Raw genomic sequence first — 19,198 nt, forward strand, 5'->3', positions numbered from 1 at the left:
ACATTCATGATTCATGGGAAGAGGTCAAAATAGCAACATTAACAGGAGTTTGGAAGAAGTTGATCCCAAACCTCATGCATGACTTTGAGGGGTTCAAGACTTCATTGGGGGGGAGTAACTGCAGATGTGTTGGAAACAGTAAGAGAACTGAATTAGAAGTAGATCCTGAAAATGGGGCTGAATTATTGCCATCTCCTGATAAAACTTCAATAAATGAGGAGTTGCTTCTTATGGATGAGTAAAGAAAATGGTTTCTTGAGATGTCATCTAATCCTGGTGAAGATGCTGTGAAGAATATTGAAATGACAACAGAGGATTTAGAATATTACATAAACTTAGTTGATAAAGCAGCAGCAGGGTTTGAGAGGATTGACTCTAATTTTGAAAGATGTTCTGTGGGTAAAATGCTATCAAACAGTAGTGCATGCTACAGAGACATCTTTTGTGAAAGGAAGTCACTCAATGTGGCAGACTTCACTGTCTTATTTTAAGAAATTGCCAAAGCCTCCCCATCCTCTAGCAACCACCACCCTGATCTGTCAGCGGCCATCAACCTAGCGGGAATACCTTCAACTGGCAACAAGCTCAAATGATGGTTTGCATTTTTTATCAGTAAAGTATTTTTACTTAAGGTATATACATTGGTTTTTTAGACATAATGCTATTGCACACTTAAGAAACTACAGGATAGTGTAAACATAAGTTTTATAAGTTTTGGGAAACCAAAAAATTCATTTGATTTATTTTATTGCTATACCCGTTGTCTGATGTCGGAGGTCTGGAACTGAACTGCCGTGTCTCACAGGTGTGTCTGTATGTTGTTAGCAATGAGTTTGAACATCAAAATTTGTTTGTGTTATTTTCTTCATTCTTCAGAATTGCAGGTTCTCTCCTAGGTGTTAAGACTTCAAAGAAGAAGGCAAAGTCTTATTCTTCCCTCAAGGATGTTTACAATACAGTGAGTGAGCGCTAGGAAGGAGACATAGAAGGGTGTCATAGGCACATGGAGGAGGCACTCGAGACGGCCTGTAGCAGGGGTCAGAGGGCAATGTCTTTCTGAGACTTCACTGAATTCTGGGAGGCTGAGTAAGAGTTTGATAAGCTACAGTGCTTTTAGTACATTATTCAGAATTTTCACCAGTTCAACCAACATCTCCCCCCCACCCAGTTCCTTTATATCAGGAGTCAACACACGTGTTCTGTAACAGGGCAGATAGTAACGGTTTTAGCTTTGTAGGCTATCCAGTCTCCAAGTAACTACTCATCTCTGCCTCATAGTCTAGAAGCAATCATGAACAATATATAAATAAAGGGGTGTGGCTACTGACAGGGTGAATTTCACCTGAACCCTGTGGTCCTGGAAAACAAAGAGGTTAAGAAATTCCCCAACCCTGTTGTTTTCTAGGAAACAGCTTACTGCAAAAAAACCACCTTTCCCCATATGACTTATATAAGACTCCTGGGTGGCCCCCTTGTTTACCCGTGCCAGGGCCACGCACAAACTCTCCAGATTCTTTTTGTTTTGTTTCTTTTTTTCATTTTTTGCCTCCTAAATAATTAGCTAAACTTTTTGTCTCCATTGACAAATGAGAACAAAATACTTTTAAACCAAACTTTGGTTAAGAGTCTCACTTTCCCCCAGACCTCTGAACTTTGACCCACCCTCAGCCAGCCGACAGCCCCTCTTTAGGGGCTGCTCCCAGAAAATAGACTGGCCTCAGCACAAAACATTCTGACGTTCCATCTACTGTCCACTACACCAACTTTTTAACTTACTTCCACACTTGGTTCTCTCTCATCCTGTCCCATTTCTTTCTACAAAAGAAAATTCCTTTGTGTCTAACCCTTGAGATGCTTGGTGATCTTATAGTCAGAGCTTTCTTTCTATTTCTATCTTTCTGTGGTCTCCCTCTCCCTATTACACCAATCCCTCCAACCCACTCCCTTGCAATAATCCTTTTGGATAAAATTTCTTCTTACTAAGTCTAGATTTATTAATAAAGACCACTGTATTTACACTGTGGTCTGATAATGCACACTAAAATTTGAATTTTATATAATTTTAAAGTGGCACGAAATTTTATTCTTCTTCTGATTCCACCCCCCCAACCTTATAAAAATGTAAAAATCATTCTTTGCCCACAAGCCATACAAAAACAGATGGCAGGTCAGATGTGACCCCAGGGATATAGTTTGCCAACCCTTGCTTTATATTAAAGAGGCTTCAGGTTTAACAGAACCCAGTTAGTTGGCCTTTTAGTGAATTACTTACCAATTCAATTCAGTAAGCATTTATTAAGTGCCTACTCTGTGCTCAGCATTATTCTAGGCCCTAGAGATAAAGTCATAAACAAGACGAATATTGTCCTACTTTCAAGGAATTCAAAAATGAAAGCATCAGTATTTAACTTCAGTATGCCCTGCTGCCTCTTATATGGCATGGTGCTATTTAATTACAGGTGTGTTGTGGGCGCCTGGGTGGCTCAGTCGTTAAGCAACTGCCTTAGGCTCAGGTCATGGTCCCAGGGTCCTGGGATCAAGTCCCACATCGGGCTCTCCGCTCCGTGGGAAGTCTGCTTCTCCCTCTCCCACCACCCCTTGCTTGTGTTCCCTCTCTCACTGTGTCTCTCTCTGTCAAATAAGCAAATAAAATCTTTAAAAAAATAATAATAATTACAGGTGTGTTATAGATATGTTATAACTGGAAGGTGTTACTATAGACACAGGCCATGGGTTGCCTCAGTAAACATACTCCACATTGTCTATCTGGTTAAATGCCTTTCCCTATATCAGAATCAACCTAGATGCCCATGAACTAATTCCAACAATGCTGTAATCATTCTAAATAAATATCAAATTCCTCCTTTAAAACTGTCTTCAGACTCTGTAGTACATTGTTCTGTAGTGACAATTTTTTACATGTTGATAGTGAATTTTAATATTAGAAACTGCCAAAGATTATTTAAAGTCAAGTCAAGTAAATGAATCAGATGAGTAAAGGTGACTAAAAAAGCAAGTAATGTCTGCTCCTTTTGAAACACATTGCCTTGAAATCAGACTGATTTCTAGGCAATCCAGTTGAAATTTTGTGTTATTTTTCTTAGACTGGCTTGTTGTGGACTGAATATTTTTGTCCTCCGACCAAATTCTTTTGTTGGTGCCCTAACCCCTGATTGTGATTGTATTGGGAGAGAATGACTTCATGGAGGTAATTAATATTAAATGAGGTCATAAGGGTGAGGTCCTGGTCCAACGGGATTAGTGCCCTTATAAGAAGAGATACCAGAGAGCTCACTGGTGCATGTACTCTCACTTTCTCTTTATTGCCCCCCTCCCCCAACCACTCCACATGCACAAAGAGGCCTTACGAGAGCACAGTGAGAAAATGGGAGGAAGCAGGTCCTTACAAGGAACTGAAGTGGCTGACACCTTGATCTGGTACTTGCCAGCCTCCAGAACTCTGACAAATAAATTTCTATTGTTTAATCCACCCAGTCTGTGGCCTTGTATTATGGCAGGCTGAGCTGACTAATACATGGCTCTAGAAATTTCCTAAAGGAGGCTTTGGAAAGTTCTGAATAATGTCAGCCTTCTTGGAATTATTTTCCACTCACCAAGGAGACGCAGTAAAGAGGAAGACACTCGTTTGGATACATAAGTTCTTGTCAGTTTTAAAAACTACAAAGCATATCTTTATAATCTCGTATGTATGTATGTATGTATGTATGTATGTATGTATGTATGGTTCGCATCTTATTTAATCCCCTAGTAATTACGAATTCTAAGCCCAGGGTTACCTGCAAATCTAAACAAGAGATACATCTATGGGGGCGGCTATTTTGGAATCTCATTGTTTAATATTTCTGTGGGGGGGGGAATTGCCTACAGCCTTTTTAGAAAATAAGTACTTATTTAGAAATACAAAATGAGGGGAGGAGGAAAAAAAGACATACCCATGAATAAAACCTATCCTGAAACACATAAGGTGACTAATTTACCTTGACTAGGAGGCGCAGTCTGACATACTTCTTCCCGTAGCCTGTGAGGGAAGGCTGGGAGTCTGCTTGTATATATGACATGTCAGAGTGCTTATTCCTTCCCCGAATGTTAGAATCTCAAAATATGGCATTTCCACAATAATTAAGAACATATGTAATTAAAAAAAGAAAACAAAAAAACAAAAACCTAAGACCTAGTGAACTAATGCTGACATTGATTAGAAAAATGGATTAAAACTGTGAATAATGTATTAGACTGAGATTTAGAGTTACCTGCTTATTGGACAAATAATCACTAACTACTCTACTTGCAAGAGTCAGTTACCAACTCTCTATCACATAAAGCATTTTCATTTCTTTGGTTGCCCAGAGCAGAATTGGATTCCTTTACCTTTTTAATTTCCCATTGTTTTTTAAAAACAAGGGCCCACTTCTGTGCCAGTGTGTGCTTAGAGCTGGGAATATGAAGAGCAATAGGTTGGAGTCCAGGATTAGAAGTGTAGATGGCCTTGAGAAGGAGCAAATGCATATGCAGACTAAGGGCTATCATACAATATTGTCCAAAATGCAGTGAGAACAAACAGAGACATGAGCCCTTCTTTGAGTGCAGGTGCAAGAGCAGCCAGTAAGGCCGGGCGTTACTAAGAAAGGTGAGGGAACCATTGCATGCCATTTCTTCCTCCTTCCATTCACTTAATAAAAAGTGCAGGGTTAGATAAATCCAGGAACAACCAAAATCAATTTACCAGGCAAAAACAAGGAGAAGATAGGGTTGAGAATTTTTATGAACTCACTCTTTGAGGAGAAAGACGCATTATTTTGGTGGCAGTGGGCAACTAGGTAGAAAGAGATTGCTATTAAGTGAAAAATGAGCTTCCACAGGAAGCCATGACAATGAAAGTAATAATTAAATCTTCCTCTAACGTAGGTTGCATTGTAAGTGCTTAGCTGAAAAATGTGTCTGTACCTCCGGGCCTGCAGCAATGACATCTGTTATATTTTAGGAACAGAAAGCTAATGAGGTGGAATCTGGAGTAGTGAGCTTAATTGGGCTTGTTTTGATTAAGTGTATGTGCTGGGAATATTCTAATCACTTGTCTGAATTGCAAAACAGCCAACGTAAGCCCCCAAATTCTTGCAACCATTTGTGAATCAGTTTAGAATAGATGGGGAGATTGTACGGAGGAAAGAGTAAACTGGAAAGCAAAAATTATCTAAAGTTCAGATGAAGTAAAACGTATGTAGTGTTCCATGCCTAATTAGCAACTTCAGGCCTAAATAGCAACCCAGTCATACCAGCCTGCTGTTCACTCTAAGTTAAGGCATCTGCCCTGAGAAGCAAAACATGTCAGAGCCTGAAGGACCACAGTGAGCTTTATGCCATCTGCCCACCTTGTTTTCAGAGAATTAGAGGCCCAGAAAGGAAGGGGCTGTCCCCAGACCACCACGGACTCTGTGGCAGGGTCTAAGCAAGAACCGAGGCCTCCTAATTCCTAGTCAGGGACCCCTGTCTCCACTTGCTCTAGCCCAGGGAATGAGAAGACTGTCAAAGGCAGACAGTTTGGTAATAACTGTTCCCATCCAAACATCAAAGATTGCTTTTAAATGTCTGTTGGCCTCACGTAAGAACTTTGGAATTTTCTTTTCTCTATTATGCTTTTTTCTCGTTCTGGGCTTTTCCACCTCAGAATAGAAATTAATTCTTTGTGTAAATATTTAATATTTTTTTTCTTCTCCACACTGTATGTTTCATGAATGCAGCCCTCATCTGTGTACCTCTGGAAATCACATCACTCTGGTTTTTATTTTTCCGTAAGGATTTGCCAAATCAAGGATAAATACGTGAATAAGTAAGTGAACATCTCCACCTAGCAAGAAATGGCAAAGAAAAAGAACCAAATCTTTTTTTTTTTTAATTTTTTATTGTTATGTTAATCACCATACATTACATCATTAGTTCTTGATGTAGTGTTCCATGATTCATTGTTTGTGCATAACACCCAGTGCTCCATGCAGAACGTGCCCTCTTTAATACCCATCACCAGGCTAACCCATCCCCCTACCCTCCTCCCCTCTAGAAACCTCAGTTTGTTTTTCAGAGTCCATCATCTCTCCTGGTTCGTCTCCCCCTCTGACTTACTCCCCTTCATTCTTCCTCTCCTGCTATCTTCTTCTTTTTCTTTTTTCTTAAAATATGTTGCGTTATTTGTTTCAGATCTGTGATTCAACAGTCTTACACAATTCACAGCGCTCACCATAGCACATACCCTTCCCAATGTCTATCACCCAGCCACCCCCTCCCTCCCACCCCCGACCACTCCAGCAACCCTCAGTTTGTTCCTGAGATTAAGAATTCCTCATATCAGTGAGGTCATATGATACATGTCTTTCTCTGATTGACTTATTTCACTCAGCATAACACCCTCCAGTTCCATCCACGTCGTTGCAAATGGCAAGATCTCATTCCTTTTGATGGCTGCATAATATGCCATTGTGTATATATACCACATCTTCTTTATCCATTCATCTGTCGATGGACAGAAAAAGAACCAAATCTTAAAGGGACAGAGAGTACTTCTTTGTATGTAATATTCGCAGAGTGGCATCTCTGCTTTGGAAAAGACAGAAATAGAGAAATTAAGGTTGAAAGAGGAAGGTGAGCCTGCAAATCAGAGAAAAGGCTTCCAGACCTTGGGCAGATGCCCAAGAGGGCTTTGGGGTGTTGGAGTTTAGAGTTTCACACATGCAGTTCACTTCTTCCATTCAATTCATATTAGTTCAAATAGCAATTCCTGGATATCTGTTTATTTTAGACCTTGTGTGAACCCTGGAGAGATGAGGATAGTAGACCCACCCCTACTTTCTTGACCTTCAGAGTCAATAGTCAATAAACTATCTCGCACTGTATGTAGTAAGTACCAGCATATGCAGACTCTTCGCTGATACTCATGATCTCCAAACAAGCTGCTGTGTGCCCACATGTGCCTCTTGCCTAATGCAGAACATACATGGGAAAAATGATGTGCTGTTGGAAAAAATGCTATCTTGAGATACTGAGATCATTAAGGAATAAGGTCAGAGACCAGAGAGAGAGTGTGTGTATGAGAACAAGAGAGAGAGCAAGCAAACCACAGAAATAATATTTGCAATAAACTAACTCCCAAGGTCAACAATGAAAGTAACCAGAATAAATACTCTTAATAAGGAGGCAGACAAGCAAAAAAATAAAAAATAATAAAAAATAAAAAATATTTATAAATATATATATATAAAGGATATAGCCTCTGACTAGAGCAGCCATGACCATGATAGAATTTGCAGAGCTGTGTTTAAAAATTACCTCCATGATGAAGGGGTTCAGGCCAAAACTTCAACCTCTTCACCCCACGTCCATATTACTGGCACATCCTTCTTTCCTGCCACTCACAAACCTACTTTGGGGTGCCCATTGAGTGAAGTGGGAATTGGATAGGTATGGGAGCTGAAAAAGTTCACAAAACCCAGAAAAATAAGTGCAGGTTACTTGAAGCCAATTTCCCTTAAGGGCTAGCATAAAGGCCCAAACATGCAGAAGGAGTATGAATAATCTAAGTAAATTTTAATTAGTTTTAATCCTTCCTTGTTCTCCTATAAATAGGGTGGTCTGTTTCCAAGGTTCTGACTATTACCTTGGCATGTATGTAATATTTACTGGTACACAGAAACACTATGCAACAATTTAGAATAGATATTAAAGAAAAATGCCTTACTCAATGTAAACTGCAAGGATAATTTAGGCTGGCAGAATGTAATTACCCAAACTGGAACACATTCCTCAAGGGAGCAAGAAAGCATAAGACAGTACACTATTGCACCCTGTGATGAGAGCAGCAGTTTTAGAAAATGAAAAGAAAATGAAGTAGGGATGAAAGTTACACAGGAAGACCTGCCCTTTCTGGTGACCTTCAGTGAGAGATGGAGAATTGCATGAGAGTGATTGCTACATTGAAGGCACCTTTAGGTTCACTCCATCTGACACTATATCCTCCCTAAGTGGGTGTTGGGTCTGTACTTGAGCACTGCTAGGATAGAGAGTGGACGACCTTCTCAGATGGTCAAAATGTTCCCTCTTACGGAATAAAGAACTTGCTTCTTACAATGTCTACCAGCTGGACATTTGTTTGGCCTCTGAGAGCCATACGATATGCTCATTCCCTCCTCTACCAGATAGCTTTCAACTATTTCAATACAATTTCCATTAACTGTCCGAATCTTCCCTCAGCTAAATATCCTCTCTGCTTTCAGTTGTGCCCCAGATCGTACATTTCTAGACCCTTCACTATTTTATTCCAGCACCTCAAAATAGGCTATCATTATATTTTTGTATCCTAGTGTACAGAATTGGATACATTACTCTGATGGTATAGGAGAGGGCTGGCCTACCACTCTCATGGATCGGACCTCTGTTAATTGGTCTGAAGAAGTTTCCTTGGCAGCCACTTCACTTTGTTGACTCAAGCTGGATCTAATGCTCTAGCAAATTCAACTCCTTTTCTGAGTCCCCTAAATGGGATTGGCCCAGAGATCTCCCAGACCTTTTTCTTCTCAGCTATTTGTAGATGGAACCCTGGTATCTCTCATCCTTTTTTTAATATCTGTACTTAAAGTTTCAAATAAGTCTATATTATTACTATCAATGGTTGTTAGTAATAATAATGAAATAAGAATATAATCATGCCCATAAAGAAGAAATAATCCTCATTCTGCTGTCCAAGCTAGGAATGATTTCAGAGCTATATGCAGTGGTGTGTTTGGGGATTTGACCTAGCAAAGTCAGAACCAGCTGAGTGGGATGAACAAAGAGGAAGCATCTCACTCCTGTTTGGGGCGAAATGACAGGGTGTGTTGTCATGGTCACGTTGTCTTTTCTGTTCTGACCACATAGATGGAGCCTATAAATGGCAGCACTACCTTAGACAAAAACTAATAAAAAATTCATAGGTATATAGGTTTTCTGTTGAAAATTTTCTTGGCTTTGTTCCAAATTCTATTAAGCTTCAGCATCCCTATTCAGATAGTTAGAATGTGTCATAATAATATAATAGAAACTCTGCTGATTAATCACTATTACTATTTCCAAATGGGTACAACGTCATCACACTGATGTGCGTAAGACATCAGGGTGTGGGGATGGGTGGGGATGGTGTCCAGATAGTCACAGTCACTTATCAAAGAAGCATATTTGATATTGTTCTGGGTTTCTACCTTTATAGTGTTTTGCTAAATATTCCTTTCTTTCTGTGCTGTTAACTTTAAGAAAGAGACCCTCCCTCCATCAGCTGTTGTTGTTGTTTTGTTTTGTTTTGTTTTGTCTTGTTTTTTTGACCATAGCTAAAGCATAGATTTTGGAAAAGAAGCTATGTGAACTTACTGGTTTTACTCTATGCTGAATGTTGCTTGAATGATGTGGGCAATAATTGTGCACATTAATAAAAGATAAATGGGTGGGTCAAGGAGTCATAAAGATGTATATTTATAAACAGTACATGTTTTAATGATGTGTATTTTGAGATGATGTGGATAGATCCCACAAAGATTTTACTAGATTCACACTATTGCACACTATACTGTTCTACAGCACCCTATTCAGTATGATACAGCATTCTGCCATCTTACCATCTAGTGATATAAATGGGTCAGAGGACAGGGTCTCTGCCTTTACTGTCATTCTCCTTACTGGATTAGAGTCTAAATGTAAGTCCTTTTGATAATTCTCCAGGCTAAAATATACATTTGATTTTTGTAGCATTGGGTGGTCTCGTGAGAGTCAAATTTTTCATGAATTGATCAAAACAAACAAAAACAATCCTTGCTCTCCTCTTCAGTAGAGAGGGAGTACCCCCACAGACATAGTTGTCCACCCCGTATATAGTACAGTGTGGAGACCACCATTACCAGGACTAAAAAAAGAAAAAGATACAAGCCAGAGCTTATGAATTTACCATCCAACATCTTTTCCCAGTAAATTTTTCATCTCAGAATTTCTCCACAGTTTATGCATCTTGATTTTGTCTTCTCTGTTTTACTTTTCACTTGTTTTGGGGGTGTGGAAGTAATATTAGAGTAATTATTATCCAAACAGTGTGGGGAAAAATAAAATTATTGTCTCCAACTAGAGAATTAGATAATGGAATTAGATTTCTTAGTTTTTTTTTTCCATCAACAATTGCTACTTACCTGCCATTCTGAAAGAAACCAACAAAACTTGATTTCATCGTTTTTGGTTTTCTTTGCCCTTGTTAAAGAAGAAAGAGGCTAGTGAGGTTGCAATCTTAGACTTCTCTCCCATTGGGCGGAACAGAAGACTGAAGCTATATACTAAGTTTCCCTAGCACAGAAGCTCAGGAGCCTCTCCTGGCCCCTCAAGCAGGCCTTATGGGCAGATGCCCTTTGTGCCACAATGCCACATGGGCAGTGGAGACACAGCGTTCACCTCGAGGCAGCTGAGAAGGACTGACACTGACATGGTCACGGGCTCCAGATGCCATGCCTGGGATTCAAGCACCCAGACCAACACAATAAAGGGTGTGCTGTGCTGGGGAAAGCTGAGATCCAGGCTCACTTCCTGGGAGGTGAGCTCATCACCTACTCTGCATTTTTCTTGGCTGAGCGCAGTTGCAAGAAGGACCTGAACCACAATGAGCAAACATTCTCATTTGGATTGTATGCCCTGCGCTTGTTACCTTGCCCCAGCTGTTACTGCTCTCCACACTCATATGCCTCAGAAGCAACATTCCTGCATGCAGCTTCATCCCTTTGTTTTGCTCTCCTTAGCTTTACTGGAATTGTTTTACCCTTCATGATAGTCTTCAAAGGAAAATGACTATCTGATATAGCTTCTGTTTCCTAAGCTATAAGTAATCATAGATAATAATCTAATATGTAATAACTTTACATATGTATGTAATTATAACTATAACTGAAAAAATTGATTTTATTTTTTAATAATTTTCAAGTCTTATTTTCATCTACTTACAACTTGTGTGACTATACTATTGCATTTAAAAACAAACCAAAATATTTGTTAACCCACTATATATAGTACACACACACAAATATATAAACACACATATACATATATATAACACACACTTATATGTGTATATATACAACACACATAATAATACATAAACATACATACGCATGCATACACACATGTGCATATATGTGTGTTGTGTGTATAAGCAGTCTATGTATCTATTTTTTTAAGATTTTCTTTATTTATTTGACAGAGAGAGAGAGAGAGAGCACAAGCAGGGGGTGCGGCAGGCAGAGGGAGAAGCAGGCTCCCCGCTGAGGAGGGAGCCCGATGGGGGACTCGATCCCTGGACTCTGGGATCATGACCTGAGCCGAAGGCAGATGCTTAACTGATTGAGCCACCCAGATGCTCCTATGTGTCTATTTGTTAAATGAACCAACTATTTCTTGGTAGAAAACATTGAAGGATCTCAGAGGGATGAGAAAAATGATCATTGTCATGTAGCGTATCTAACGAGGGAAGTAGAAGAGTTCTAACTTAGAAGAATTAAAATAATTCTAGTAAAGCAATGCTTTGAAGTCACAGTAATTTCCTTTTCTCCCCCTTGGGTCATTGAGGTGAATTAAGAATGTTCACCATGTAGATATGTTAACATTTTTTGCGGTTTCTGACTCAGTTTCTTTCATCAGGACCTGCTTTCCTTAGGTCTGATGCCTGAACACAGAGCTCTCCAAATCTAAACTTGTTCCTAACATGTTTCTGCCTTGCCTTCAGTACCTCATCTTTAGGTAAATTTAATGTTCATCACAGTAACTGGTACATGGCAAGTACCAGTTTTGACAAATGTTTGTTGATTGAATAATTGCTGATTATTCCTACTCTGACTCATACCTTTGGGTCTTTTTCTGGTCATAGTCACTGATGCAATGTTAGTTAATTCTTTACATTAAGGTCATTTTTATCTGATAAATATGTAGAAGATACAGTTGTTTAAGCAAATTTCTAGCAAATTCATTAAGTGTTTAAAGCCAACTAGTTCTATTAAGTATCTAAACCTTCCTTTCCTTCCCTTGCCTTCCCTTCCCTTTTTTTTTTTTTATTCCCCTCCCCCTTTCCCTTCCCTTTTCTTTTCTTTGCTTTCATGGCCAGAGATCTCAGGCTTCGTCATCTGAGGAATAACTTTGTCCCTTTGCTTGAATAATTCTAAATTTTATTTTTTTGTGTGGTGTAACTGGATTTCAAAATCATAATTAAACTTCAACATAAGTTAAAAATTTAATTTGGTATCCAAAAGTGCTCTCTTGGTATGTAGAAACTTGCCTGCTGTTTAGGCATAATCTTTTTATAAAAAATGGCACACAAAATTAGTGTTCACACTATTTCCCAGATAACCTCTGACAGCTACTCACCCTGGGAGGCCCCAGGGAAATAGGAGGCAGCTCTCTATAGGCACAGGCCTGGGGCCCATGATTAATTTTGGACTTTGAATATAATCTTTTTTTCTGAATATAGAAGCAACAGGATGTATGTAGGCTGCAGTGCAGTTTAATGATTGAAAAAAAACTGGAAAAATCACTTTGCCTACACACAATCCTGTTTGTCTTTTTGCAGTGAGTTGCATCACCCCTTCCATGAAGTTTTCCCAGCCATTTCTTTTTCATCGTGCTGTTTCTCCTCGGAAGTCTGTGACACTTCTGGTCTGCAATACACAATCCAACCCTCAGTTCTTGGATGCCCTGTATAATGATGAACCACTCCTTCAGTTGGTGTCCTTTCCTTCCTGATGACAGTGAACTCATTGAAGGCAGGGGTTAGTCTTTTTCTTTTCTTTTCTTCTTCTTCTTCTTTTTTTTTAAACTTTCTAAATCTGGCCCAGAGCTTTATGCATAACTAGGCACAATATAAATATTCAGTACATTATTTTCTAACTGGCTTTTCCAGAATGTCTATCAGGAGAGATGGGGGCAGGAGACATAAGAATGTGGAAGGCTTTGGAAAGAGAATTCTAGGGCAGGGTCTAGAAGCCATGATCAGTTTTGTTGTTTGTTTTCAGGTGAGAATACCAGTAATGGCTTACAAGGGTGCGTGTGGTTTTGTGTGTGTCTATTCATCCTATTGTGTTCCTAGCAATGTGTCATCTGGTAGCAAGCTTTAGAATGGGACCATTGAACAATATATGCGATTTTCACTTAGTGGAAAGTGCAAGGATTCTGTCTTTTCTGTTTCTCACATTCTGGGTCAATGGACCTAAAAGAGACATCAGTAGTCCCAAAGGGCAGTTTCTGCTTCAATCTCCTAAGAGCCTGGGGATAGACTCTTATCATCTGCATTCCTCTATTGCAGTGAGAGTGATGTTGGTGGGGTATCCAGTACTTGCCCTCATGTGGCTCACAGTGTTCTTAGAGAATCCAGACTCAGGCTCAAGTTATTTAGAGATTGACATAAGACATTATGGAATTAGAGTAAAAAATGGTGGCTCTACTTTTAACATGTAAGCCTGTTCCCAAAACGTGAAGCTTACTATGGTGTGCAGTGTCCTGCCCAGAGCTTTGCCTTGGTGTAATCCAGCAGCAGCACTGGGCAGATGGCTCCTTTGATTAGAATATTTAAGGAGTCCCTCTATTGATTCTAAGACAGCTAGTTTTGTCTTACTGTATCAACATAAAATATGTGCTACATGTCTGGTGGCTGAACAAGACAGTGTCTCTCACAGTGTCATCCCAGAACATTAGTTGACACACTGAGATTAATTTTGTAGGGAAGAAGAGAATGAAGTTTTATGGCTTATGTTGTAGATTCATTTGTATAAGTGATTAAGCAATTGTATAAAAACAAAAGTATGAATCAATATGTCCAAGATAATTTAGTTGTTATCTTGCAGGTAGGAGCTTTAAAATGCAGTGTATCTTGCAGATAGGAGCTCTAGCTCCTATCTCTATGTCTTTTTAATCAATGCCATGTCTGGAGGCAGACTAATTTACATTTTCACTTGGCCCAAAATTAGGAGGGTCAACTTAATAAGCTGTTTGACAGACAAGGTTCAAATAATCTTGCCAAAGTAGAATAACATGCCCAACCATATAAAGTTATGCATAAACATTTATTTAACATCTACTATTGGCTAGACGCAGAAGAAAGTGCTGTACATGCATTATCTCAAAAAATACTATGTACTATGTACCCAAAAAGCTATGAAGAAACTTCTGCTTTTCTGCCCAGGTTGTAAGAAGCTCAGAAGTCACCATTTCATCCTAACAACAAGTAAAAAGCAGAGCAAACTGAAAATTCAACAACTCTTTCCAGATTCCTCAGAGAAGTGAGGTTCTGGGGCAAGCTGCCATTCCCCAGATTGGAGACACTAGCAGGCAAATACAAAGAATCACAACCTACCAGAGCAGAAAGAAGGCCATGAGCTGAAACCTGCCTGGGAACCAGCGCTGGGATGTGACAAGTGGAACTGTTAGTTCCTTATTTTGAAATATACCAGAGCATTCTCTTCTTCTTAACAAGAACTGCCCTTAAGAGAAACTATTTAACTAGGGCCTAAACTCTTAGGCTTTTATCAGAGCCTAAGTGATCTGGGGGAGGATAATAGCCAACTCCAACCCACTCTAGCCATCCTGTTCCACCTAAGGGAGGGTAAGAAAAACTGAGAAATGCTCCTGAAGTTCACAGTCCAGAGGCATAGCCTCACTAAAAGACTGAGATCTAATCGGACCATAGAATGCTTCCCCTCCTACCACACCTCACCACATCCTAAAGGTCTATTTATATCAGTTCCTTTCACCCACTTCGTTATGTACAGCTATCAGGAGTCTGTAAAAAATGTTTTCCTCATTTTATTGGGTTGATTTTTATCAGTGAGTTATAAGAATTTTTTATATATTCTATGCAAAAGCCCTTGTCATATATTTTGCAAAAAAAAAAAAAAAGTATGTAGTAGGTACTATAATTATGCCCAATTAATAGATAAGGAAACTGAGGTCCAGAGAAGTGATGTAACTTGCCCAAGATCACATAGCTAGTAAGTGGCAGAGCCAGGATTTGAACCTGAGTAGTTAACCAACCTACTATATAAAGAGTTTAGGTCTTCATATAGCTTTATATTACCTTTTATATATACCTTAAAATATGCTTTGTATTTTAGGTAAAACGAGTAACTGTTGTTCAAGATTGGGAAAATATAAATGCGGATATTTATGAGAAAGGACTTTCAGATTTCAAAAGCTTTAAGGTCAACCTGAACCAAAGGCATAAGATGGCTATGTGAAAAATCAGATGCGAATCTGAGCTACATAATATCTAGCTCAAGGAAAGCAATAATCCCACCATGCATCAAGACCCCATTTGGGGTGGTACTGATTTTTAAAAAGAGCCTTTAAAATGCAGTGTGTCCAGATGAAGACAATAGTAAGATTTATGAAGGCCCTGGAATACATTGCCAAATTAATTCAACTGTATTAACTGAGTACCCTGTGACAGGTATTATGGTATGATGCTGAACAATACAGTGCTTATCTGAAGAAGCCTTGAGGTTCAAGCAATTTCGGGTATTTATCCCAAAGAAGAGGTAACTTGAGAGTAGGATAAGGGGAGAAGGTGTGATTTAGTTACCAAAAACATTTGAGTACATGGTCTGTGTCACACATTATGTTTGATAACAGGGATACAGGGATGAATAAATACATCATGATAACCATTCTCAAGGAGATCACAGTCGAGTAGATGAGAGATGGACAATATATTCAACTGTGATAGGATGAATAACATGCTAGTAAAATGTACAGTGGCCTAACACACTATGGGACGAGCAGAAGTCAGCAGAAGTGCTTCTGTTGAGGAGGATCACAGAAGGGGGTCACTTGATAGCTTTCTGCAAATATTTTAGGAGTTGCTATTTGGCACAAGAAACAGATTTGTTAAACAAACAAAGCCCACCAGAAGGAGCATAAACATTTGGAAATCACAGGAAAGAAGAACTTCTATTAATAGGTGAATTTTTTTTTCTAGCAATAAAAGATGAGATAATAGGTTACCCCCCAAAAAAGAGTGAATTCCATACCACTGAGCATGTCCTGGCAGAGTCCAGCCCATCACCTGGCATGGGCATTGTGGACCAGATTCCTGACTTGGTGAAAAGTTGAGCTAAGTGAATTTTAAGGTCACTCCAAATTCTGAGAATCTGTTACTGGCATGAGCAGCTTCCTAAATTGGAAAGCTGCTTACAGGAAATGTTGATTTGATTTGTTCTTTAGATATTTTAAAGCATTAGCTTTTTTCTGACATAAGCCTAGCATAAGCCTTGTGGGTAAGACCTTGTACCTGTATCTTCATATTATCTGGCTTGAGCTTATTTCAGGATTGTAGGCTGTTAATTGTCCTGTAATTAAAGAAATGGTTATTGTCCAAAGAACATACACTCCGAAAGACCAGAGCCAGAGACACAGAGTTTACGGCTTCTAACCAAAGCAGTGCTGATTTCCCAGCTTTCAACCTTGAAAAGGGCCAAGCACTTTTTCACTTGGTCCTGTCAATCTGTGATCTGGGAATCCTACATCATGTCAGCTGGGGACATCCACACTTTTGTGGGGAGATTTCCTTTAATCCAGGTTATTGAGGAAATGTTTATATTCTTTCATTCCTCTCTTTTTGGAGTAGTGGGAAGTACAATGCACCAGGATTCAGGAATGCTGGATTCAGTTCTTTGCTTTGTCACTTAATACCCATATAAATGCTTGGAAATTTAGATTCCTCTCCTGTAAATCATGAGAGATGTATTGAGTCAGTAGTTTCTAGATATCAGTCTGACTTTTTAATTTTTGGGGGGGCAGAGAGCTTATAAACTATCCATTGTGGAGTCTCAGCTTCAGGGAGCCTGATTCAATAGATCTTGAGTAGGTTTAGGAAATAATACAGTGTTTTAAGTTTTTCCAAGGATCCTGATGGTACAGCCCAATTTGGGAAGTGGGTAAGATGATTTCTAAGGTCCTTTTCAGTTCTAAAAGTCTATGAGTTTGATTCTGTTTTTCTCTCTTCAAAACTTCAGTGATTTTATACAGACGCATATATATCTTAAAAAGAAAAGGCTTTTACGCACCACAGTCCATGTGGAAAAATTCAATTCACTTGTGATTATAGGCAACATCATTTTATTTTAACAATTTCCCTTTCTAATGCTGTTCAGGTAGGTTGAAGAAGTGTCCAAAAAATGAAAAAGCTGAGAGGAATTAAGTAAATGTTTAGCCAAGTCAGTGTACAAACTTCCCCCCTCCCATCTGCCCATCCTTCTAATTCCTTCCCTTCTTTCTGGTCTCAAACATTTAAGCAACACATAAGAGAAAAACGCTCTCCCTTAAGCCCATTTCTGAAATGATTCTATTTTTAAACACTGCAGTTCATCTCAATTGTGCTCAAATTCAATTCACTTGTGATTGTGTGCTATATTATTTTCTTTATCAATTTCTCCCCAGACTCAGTGGGGCAGTGATTGAAATTTGAAAGCTTGTGGGGGGAATAAAGTCCAAAACAGTATTGAGGAAAATGTGTCTTGAGTCTTTTGGCTGCAAGGAGCCCTTGCTTTCCCTCAACACCCAATCCACTTTCATCCATAGTCTCTCGATAAACACCATCCAGACAAAATGACTTAAAAAGTAAATTTAAATTGATTCTTCCATCATCAAAAGAGTTCTTTTCTCCCTAGCCTTAAAACGTTTTATTTTTTATTATTGCATCATGTGCTTAGTGCTTTGGTTAAGATTGCCTTGCTTTTGGTTGCTAAATCTTTGCTGTGCTTTAGGTGAAGTCAGCATGTATTCATCTAAGGCATTAGGAATATTGGTTGTTGGAATCTTCTTAGAATGGAAGGATAACACTCATTCTGTTCCCAAACTAGTTTTGCTTTTGAATACAGTGAGAACTTATTTCAAATATAACAACCCTTGTTAGTATATTTGCAAAACCTGTGATATCACCTAATTGTTAATTACATTCTAATTTCTCCCACCCACAATTCAGCAGAAAAGCAATCACCAAGTATGTTAGGGGCAATGAAGGGAACAGGAATTAACAAGACCAGGGTCCAAACACCAGTGTAAGGATGTACAGGTCTGTACAAGATAATTTTCTCATTCATGTCTGAGACCCCTCATCTGATGGTGGAAATGCCATACTTAGGTCATTATCTCCACTGGTATGCAGCTCCATGTTCGCCTGTGACGTCCTCATTATATACTTTCTTAGCCTATTGTTTTGTATCCCATTACTTTTAAAATTTTGGGTTCTTTGTGTTATTGGCCACTTGGGTTTACTCATACTCATTTGGGCATTGAAGTCGGAAGAGAGTACAATGATCCACTGAGGCACAAGAGATTTATTTTATGGGTGGGTAGAATATAAGAGGCTGAAAAGTGCAGTTTCTCCCAAACATGTTGAACACGTCCAGATTTTTATTCAAAGTGTGACCTTTCAACCATATCCCTGCTAACCCAACTCTGCTTTCATGAATTTATTTTCTCTTACCTCTACCACTTAGTAAAAATATGCCCTTTCTTCAAAGTCTGCCTCCTCCAAGAAGTCTTCTCTGACAACATCCATTTCCACTCAATGTATACTTCCCTTGTGCTCTTACTTACTTCTCATGCTACTTAATGTTTCTAGTATGTATGTCACCCTAAACAGACTAAATAGATCTATGCCCCTGTATGACCCCCCTGTGTCCTAACCTCCTTGTCACCGTCTGGCACAGAGTTGGCACAGGCCAATTGCTCAAGCAGTATTTTTGTGAGATATAAGGTGGTAATAACATTTTGTTGAAAACTTACATGCTAAGCACATTATACATGTTATGTCATAACAACTCTCTGAGTTAAATACCATTACTATTCCAATTTTAAAAACAAAGAAATTGAGAAATTAGATAGTTTAGACAGCGTGCCAAGTGTCAGAGCTTGGATATGAAGTTGGGTTCTGTCTTAGAGCAAATACCCTATCATGTGATGAGGTTTCTCTCCAGGGCTTTGCTCTGTGACTTATTCTTTTATTTCTTCTCTGCTTAATCACCATAATCATCCTCTTGAGGGTGGGGTGGAAAGTGGTATTTTATGGTTTAAAAAAAGATCTATAAATGGCCAGAAATTCTCCCTGGAAGAGCTTATAGGGGACTGATGTTGGGAACAAGGAGTG

This window comes from Zalophus californianus, chromosome 8 (genome assembly GCF_009762305.2).
Source record: "Zalophus californianus isolate mZalCal1 chromosome 8, mZalCal1.pri.v2, whole genome shotgun sequence".
Lineage (NCBI taxonomy): Eukaryota > Metazoa > Chordata > Mammalia > Carnivora > Otariidae > Zalophus > Zalophus californianus.